The sequence below is a fragment of the Nicotiana sylvestris genome, chromosome 3 (genome assembly GCF_000393655.2).
Source record: "Nicotiana sylvestris chromosome 3, ASM39365v2, whole genome shotgun sequence".
Taxonomy (NCBI): Eukaryota; Viridiplantae; Streptophyta; class Magnoliopsida; order Solanales; family Solanaceae; genus Nicotiana; species Nicotiana sylvestris.
In genome coordinates this window covers 162,756,255-162,764,731 of record NC_091059.1, presented here as the reverse complement: position 1 = coordinate 162,764,731, position 8,477 = coordinate 162,756,255, and the positions used below count along the sequence as shown (strand labels likewise).

Here is an 8,477-nt window from a genome sequence, read left to right as displayed (position 1 = left end):
ATGTTCATCTTCCGCATCATCGGGAGTTTGCTCCCACACATGTCGGGGGTAATTTCCCCCATGGACCGGAGTTGCCACGTCTCCCTCATTGCGAGTGTCATTGATTGAATCCTCATGTTGAGGCAGATTCTCATACGCCTCAATGTTGTGTGCAATATTGATATCGTTAGCTACCATTTTTGATTTTTTGCTAAGAAACAAAGAATCAAATGAGTTAGTAATAAACACAAGGATCAACTCAATTACGCAACTGTCTAAGCCTGATAGTGGGAGCCAAGCTGTTTACCCGTAAAACAGTACAGTTGAATTTGTTACGTGGTTTATATACAAGCAAACTGATTTGATCCAAAAATGATGAATAAATAAGATTAAAGATAAGACTTAGCGTTAAAATCAAAGGAAATAGCAAGCTTGCTCCGGGAGCAATGCTTCCGAGGACAAAAATAAGAATAATACGAGAGAACAAGTAAATTTATCATATTGAGCTTGAGAATAGAATGTAGCATAAGTTTTGCCAAGAATTTCCTGCATCTACCATGGCCGTTGAAACCCCTATTTATAGCTATACCTAGGAAAATAAGATCCTAGGATCAAGACCCTCTTAAATGATAATAAATTGGTCATTGATGAATATGTAACAGCAGACCATGAATACAAATATTCTCTGCAATGGCTGCCTATTTAATGTTAGGGAATATTCGTCATTGTATGTCATCCGATGCCAAATATTGGACTCGTTCACGTTGATTGTGCTCCCTTCGGGGTCTATTCGATGCCAACTGCAGATGTTGTCCCGGTCTTGGTTCTTACTCGATTTGTCTTCTGCCTGTCTCCGGCTCCACGTGTCACACTATCTTTCGATCATTTAATATAAACCAATTTTACCCTATACAAAAACGTTTCTCAAACATGGTGTTTGGTTAGAATAAGTTCCTATGTTTTCTTTAAATATTTGAAAAATATTATAAAAAATCACCTGCTTTTTAAAACAACCCACGGGTCCACCAAACGATATTGTCATCTCTTAACATGATTTGATATAACATCACTATAAAAATGTATTATTCACCGGTCTGTAGTCTAGACTCCAGACCTCGCTAATTGGTTAATTTATGTATCTCAATTCTTAGGATGCGCTCGTAAACTAGTAAATCATAAAACAAGAATTGTGAGCTTGAGTCTGATTGCGGGTGTAGTTGGGCCCTCGATTCACATAACAAGCTGCAGACTGATTGAATTAAGTATTTATGTATTGGGATAGGCTGCAAGCACACAAAAAATGGGGCCTTCTTTAACTATGTTCCTCAAGTGATTTGCAAGAATGGCCTTGGAAATAGGTGATCTTGATTTCTTGACCCCGCTTATCCCATGAACAGAATTTCATATTTAACTAGAGTTGCCTGCTTGCCCCAATATGGGTGATCTTGATTTCTGACCCCGCTTCCTAAGGTTTTTCCCATGTAGCAAGCGGGTTAAAAAAATTAAAATCATCAATTTTCAAGGTCATTGGATGTAATTTTCAGATGTTCCCCAGAAATATTCTCTATTTTCTCAAGGTAAGGTAAGATATGCGTACATACTACCCTCTTCAGACGCCACCTATAAAATTATATTGGATTTCTTTATGTAGTTGTTTCCCAACAAACAAAACAAAGGACCGATGTCGGGCCGGCTTATATCGACACTACTAGGGGGAAGCCCATGCTACGCCCGAGCCCAACATAATATTATGGCAAACAAAGTAAAATTATAGAGAATCAGCAACATAATTTGGTTATATGTTCAAACTAAATACAACACCAACATCGAATCTAGCAAATTGCAAAGCAACATGCTATGAAGAGCTAATTTGAACAAAGATCTAACAGTTTTGAAGCTCCACATGCAGTAAAAGCAACAGGTTAAAAGTCAGTAAACATAAGGAAACTTATTGTATGCAGCGAAATTAGAGGACATAATTCCTCGCTATCAAGCCACTTCGGAAGAATGCCTCGAGACCCCGAAGACGTGGAGTCGCGACCGAGTCCCCTCCCTCGGGGATCGTCGGGGCCCGACTCGAAAAAGACAAAGGTCGAGGCTAGAGAAGAAGGGGAAGCTCCCAAGGCACAATGCTAAAATATGATAAGAGCCGGCCTATTCGGAGCCTATGCCGAGGCGTCGCATCTCGCCGTCCCATCTCCATACTTCACAATTAATGCATGTTGTACTATAACCAGGTACCCTTCCTATAAAAAGGGAACCTACACTACTTTGTAAACGGTTGATGTTGCTCTAACTATTCTCCACCAGATCAATAATATCTCTCTCTCTCTTTCTCTCTAACTTGCTCGTTCTTACTAGCTCGAGGCCACACTTAGCATTTATAACTTCCATACTTGTTCTTCATTTATTTCTTGGTATTGGCCATAAAGAGCCTTGTTTAATCATACCTTAGCTGTTATCCCATTCTACACTACTTTGTAAACGGTTGATGTTGCTCTAACTATTCTCCACCAGATCAATAATATCTCTCTCTCTCTCTTTCTCTCTAACTTGCTCGTTCTTACTAGCTCGAGGCCACACTTAGCATTTATAACTTCCATACTTGTTCTTCATTTATTTCTTGGTATTGGCCATAAAGAGCCTTGTTTAATCATACCTTAGCTGTTATCCCATTCCCGACTACCCCTGATAGCTCGAGATCGAGCCCAGATATCGACCTCGAGGTCTTCCATCGACCATTCCGAAACCAAGGCAGCAGGCCCCTTGGTTTGATCACTGCCCCGTTTTAGCTTGCATTTTATCGTTAAACTTCATATTCTTAGCATCATCTGCTCTAGCAACTAGCATAAAAATAGATCACATATTTTTAGAATTCCATTTACAAATTTAATTGTTGTTACCATTTTCACAGTAAACACTTATAGAGGGATATCTGGCAATTTTTTAACAACATGTGTATTTAGAAATCTGATGGTTCATGCCTAAAAGTTTTAAATACCCGATGCAACAAAAATATGATGTTAAAATTGTAAAGTGCTATCTCGATTGAAGTAGTGTGTGATGACCCAAAAGATCATATTATGTTTTAGAACCCAATTCTGCACTTTTAAGGTTTAAACAACTTATTTTATCCCTCCTCAATTTATGTGCACAATCCGTACGTGTATTCGGATAGATTTTATGTTAAAAACTGATAAAAAAGAATTTTTCCTTAAAATCCACTTGAGTTGACTTCGGTCAATATTTTGAGCAAATGGAACTAAATTCATATTTTGATGGTCCCGGTGGGTCCGTATCATGATTTGAGACTTGGGCGTATGCCCGGATCAAATTTGGAAGTCCCTAGCCCGAGTTATTGCATTCTGTAGAAATTTGAAAGTTTAAGGCTTAATGATTTTGAAATGTTTGACCAATGTTTGACTTTTGGATCTCGGGTCCGTATTTTGGTTTCGGAGCCCGGTATAGGTCCAATACTACATTTATGACTTGTTTGTCAAATTTGGTGAGAAACCAAGTTGGTTTGACATGATTCGGATTTGACGTGACCGGTTGTGAAAATAGAAGTTTCAAAGTTTTCTTGAAAACTTCATTTGATTTGGTGTTCAATTTGTAGTTTTAGGTGTTATTTTGGCGATTAGATCCTGCGAGCATGTTCATATGATATTTTTAGACTTGTGTGCATAGTTGGTTTAGAGCCCCGAGGGCTCGGGTAAGTTTCAGATAGGCTACGGAGTGAAATTGGACTTAGGAAAAGTTTCTGGTGTTTCAGTTCTGGTGCAGGCCTTTGATCTAGCATTTGCGAACTCTGATGGGTCCGCATTTGCGAGCTACTCATCACATTTGCGAAGAGTAGCTAGGCCTTATGATGTTCGTATTTGCGAAGGGGGTCAGGTGGGGGCAGTGATCGCAAATGCGATCAATTGGTCGCATTTGCGGAGAAACTGTGTTCGCATTTGCGGACTTCTCATCGCAAATATGATGAATGCAAAGATGCGATGGTCTTCGTAATTGCGATAGATTCTTCATGTTTGCGGGGTTTGCATTTGCGAAACCCGTGCCGTAAATGCGACATCTGCAACTGATCAAAACTTGACTTAGACGGAATTTTTGGTTCATTCTTCAAATTTTCAAACTTAGAAACCCTAGAGGCAATTTTTCAAAGAAATTTTCTTCACCAAATCATTGGTAAGTGATTTTAAACTAGTTTCTTTCAATATTTCACTACTTTTCCTAAGATTTCAACCTAAAATCTAAAGTTTTCATGGTAAAGATTGGAGGTTTTGGGTAGAATTAGGGGTTTTTGAAAAATGGGAATTTAAACCTCAAATTGAGGTCAGATTCCAAAACAAATTACATAACCGGGCTCGAGGGTGAATGGGTAATCGGGTTTTGGTCCGAATTTTAGGTTTGGACGAAGCGGGCCAGGGTGTTGACTTTTGTTGACTTTTTCAATAATGACCTAAATTGAATTCTTTACAATCGTGGGTAGTTCCTAAGACTTAATTTGAATCGTTTGGTTGGTAATTTGCTAGATTTTATTGGTTCGGAGGCTTGTTTGAAAGGAAAAGCCGAGCTTTGAGTTTGGTCTTTGGAGCGAGGTAAGTGTCGTGGTTAACCTTGACTTGACGGAATAGGACTTGTTTGTCTATTTGCTACATATTTAGATGTTGGGTACAATATATATGTGAGGGGACGAGTACTTATGCGTTGTTGTCAGGTTAAAGCATACGGGTGGGACTTGGTTTCTTATAATTATTGTTTGTTTTGATCATATTATCCATGTTTAGACGAGTATTATTAAATTGATCGTTCTTATCATGTTTACGGATTTTTGGTGATAATTGAGTATTGATTTCAAAGTTGAGATTGGTATTGTAGAACCAAATGTTGAAGTAAGGCTTGTTATTTTTATCTCCCTCTTGTTTTTGTTGAATGCTTTATGGTAAGGAAGAGTGTTAATGCACGAAGAGTGATGTCGTGCCATATTGTGAGTGTTAATGCACGAAGGGTGATACCATGTCATATTGTGAGAGTTAATGTATGAAGGGTGATGTCGTGCTATGTTATGAGAGTTAATGCACGAAGGGTGATGTCATGCACTTTTTCTTTACTGTGTTTAATTGTTTTCATTAGTTCAAGGCATATTGGCTGTTCTAGTTATCATTGCTGTTGTGATTCTCTTATCTTATTTTCCCCTCAGCATGTCCTCATCCCGATATTACCTGTCTAGCTTTTGTTTGCTGTTATTTTCTACATATACTGTTATCTGCACAGGTTTATTAGGTAGGTGTCTTGTCATAGCCTTGTCACTGCTTCGTCGAGGTTAGGCTCGGTACTTACGAGTACATGAGTTCGGTTGTACTCATACTACACTCTACACGTCGTGTGCAGATTTTTGTACCGGCCCTAGTTGATCGTGAGGTTAGCAGCTGAACTTGCTTATCAGGAGATCCAAGGTAGATCTGGTGGCGTCCACAAACCCTGGAGTCTCTTCCTAGTCTGATTATTTTATTGTTTCTTTTTTTTTAAAGCAATGTATTTCCTTTCAGAGACTCTGTTTGTAGTAAATTATAGTAGCTCGTGAGTTGTGACTCCAGATTTTAAATGTATCAGATATTATGGCTTTTATGTTATTCTACAAATGAATTTTAGCTTCTGTTTAGCTTAATTGTTCTTGTTATTGAAATTGGCTAAAGTTGGTATTAAGAATCCTCTAACGTTGGCTTGCCTAGTAAGTGAAATGTTAGGCACCATCACGGTCCCGACAATGGGAGTTCCGGATCGTGACATAGTCCATGTAATATCACTCAGTATATACACTTGCAATGTTACATGAAACAACTAAAATGCATTGAGCGAACATAACACATAATAAACGTAAAAACCTAAAATAGACTAACCTAAAAAGCACATTAGAAGAGTTTATTCAGAGGAAGATTTACTCTTATAATATAAAGAATCTGAAAGGACTTTCAATTGGATTGACTTTATTTGAATGTTCTTATAGGATTGTTGAACTTTGAAAGGCAAGTTGATTGATCATTTCCTTGTCAATAATTTTGCCTTTTTTCAAGATATCATGGCCTAAAATTAATCTGATTGAGCCTATTACTCATCTACCATAACGTCACTACAGAGAGGCACTTCAAATACTAACATTTTATAAATCTCAGAATTCATAGAAGGAAGAAACGTCAAATTTAAGTAGATGGAAACATCCACTAAGTTCAATTAATCTTATGTCATTAAGGCGAAAGTTACTTTAAATAATTTATCAGAAAGCGGTAGATTGTTCTACCTGTAAATCTGGAACATTGAGGCAGCAAAAAACTTGAATAACCAGTGCATGATCGTTCACCACTATCCAGGGAGGTAGTACCATTCATCTCAGAATGCCAAAAAGTATTTCGTCCAGTAACCCAAAATTCCAAAATAAGTTGCTACTTCCTGTTCACAATTAGATGTGGGAGGAAATAAGAAAATATAAGCTGCATTATGTTTTGAATCAAAGCAATTTAGAATCTAGGAGAAAGAATCAAATCTCAAGTATAGATATGCAAGAAGACATGCCTTTCACTTTCTTTTTAATGGTGTGGATGATTCTAATTTCAGCCCGGCTTGGGAATAGTCAGATACTACAACTGTTGTTTCCGTTTCTATTTCAGTTGACCCAAGAGGTTTGACTTTATTTTTGTTCCTCTCACCAATATTGGGTTGAAAGATGTGCTCCTTTTCGACGTAGGACAAAACGGATAGACTTGCATGCATGCTGTCGTAACCTTTCTAGGATGATTTTCTCAATTGAACTCGAAAGATTCTGTCTGAAAGCATGTGTTAGACATGCTTAATGGGCAGGAGTTGTTTCTGGAAGTAGAAGAAGTCAATCCTTAAGTCTAAAACACTCGGTAAAAGGAAGCTAATAAGTACATCTAGACGCCATTTTGCATAGTAGAAATGATTCAGTCAAGGCGTGCATAACTTCATCTGAAACAATTACAAAAAAATAATTTTTCTACATACCTTGGCGCATGTTATGTCAAATATATCTTCTGCTGTCATGGACAACATGTTTTCAGCTAGATCACCAGAAATTACAGCAGTTGTCGAGCCACTACCATCAGTAAGATCAATTTGGAAAGTGCACCTGCAAGCAAAGAAGAGTATAATATTTGACTTAACTGATATATTTTAGTAAAAAAAAAACTATTAAGTCTGGCAAAGACATCATATCGAGGTACTAATGTTGTCCGACGTTTATAATTGGTGCAATCAAATGCCCTTCTTTCCTTTGTTCTCAATTTCGGGTTTGCAGTCTGAACGTTCAAGCACACAAAACTTCTGCACGTCGTTATATTTCTGCCTCAACATGAAAATTTCCAATCTGTCACAGAGAAAAGGAAGAGCACATGATGGTTACTCTGTTATATCAGTAAGAAACTTACACACGTATAAATATAATACCAAAATCATAGCAGTTTGTGCCACAATGTTTAGGATGGGGATCACTTGATGCTGAACAAGAAGCGATGAGAGAGAGGTAGATGACTCTGAAACGCTGCCTGATGCATAAGCTTAAAGTATGCCTTTGATTGTTTTTGCCCTATCACTACAACAAAAAGAGTATTCACTGTGTTGTATAAAGGCAAGTTACAGTTAGCGAATAATATTAAAAAATGCGTACCAATTGATCAACTCTGATGCCTGGGGATAAGTAGGATTTATTTGTATTATTGAGTTGAACCTAGTCTGAAGTGATAAGCTTGCATATGACACAATATTTGTGTAAGGTTCTATTTAAAAATAAATAAATGTTTAAGGGGGAAAAGTTTGAGAACATTAATACCTTGAAGGAGATATTCCGATACTTCTTCCAAGAATTACGGGATATCCTTCATTTTTTTTTATTTTTGTTGAAAGCTCCGCTACTTCAATGTCTGCAAAGTCCTCCCATAAAGTGAGCAGAAACTGCTTTTTCCTGCCAATGTAAAGAATGTATTACTAAAGTATTGAATATCTATTGTAAGGATATATGTACGCGTTGGAAAGAAAAATAAGAGTATATATAATGTAAAAATATTGTACTGACTGATTGTCTATAACAGTAATCTCCCGACACCTATTTGAAGCACGACCTGCATATTTTGGATAGCCACATCGGACGATGACTCCTAGTATATCTGCTTGGGGAAAAAATCAGAATGATCTTACCGGAGCGAAGAAATATAGTGAGGGGAATATATTTGTATAAGCCAAATGTTTCATCAAGGTAATAGTTGACAGGGGTGAATAACCAATTCCTGTAGCAGTGTGTGGAGTCATATGAGCAATGTGGTCGAAAGAAGTGATATTCAACTATGTCGGTGGTAGCAGTGATTTTTCACACTCATTATTTGGCTCAATATATTCCACTATAGCTCGCGATCAAGCACCCAACAAAATTTATATATTGGTGAACCATATAAAGTTGATGAAACTTTAACTTTTGCAGTGGAGAT

At 37.5% G+C, this 8,477-nt stretch overlaps 1 long non-coding RNA gene across 1 annotated transcript; it reads right to left on the bottom strand.

Moving 5' to 3' along the window:
- Nucleotides 1-7,294: 7,294 nt before the first annotated feature.
- Nucleotides 7,295-8,098, bottom strand: LOC138886936 (uncharacterized). Its single transcript, XR_011405897.1, has 5 exons — nt 8,069-8,098; nt 7,826-7,957; nt 7,664-7,741; nt 7,444-7,588; nt 7,295-7,363 (listed from the first exon to the last, which is right to left on the bottom strand). It is a non-coding gene; the product is annotated as an uncharacterized lncRNA (long non-coding RNA).
- Between the last annotated feature and the right edge of the window lie 379 nt (nt 8,099-8,477).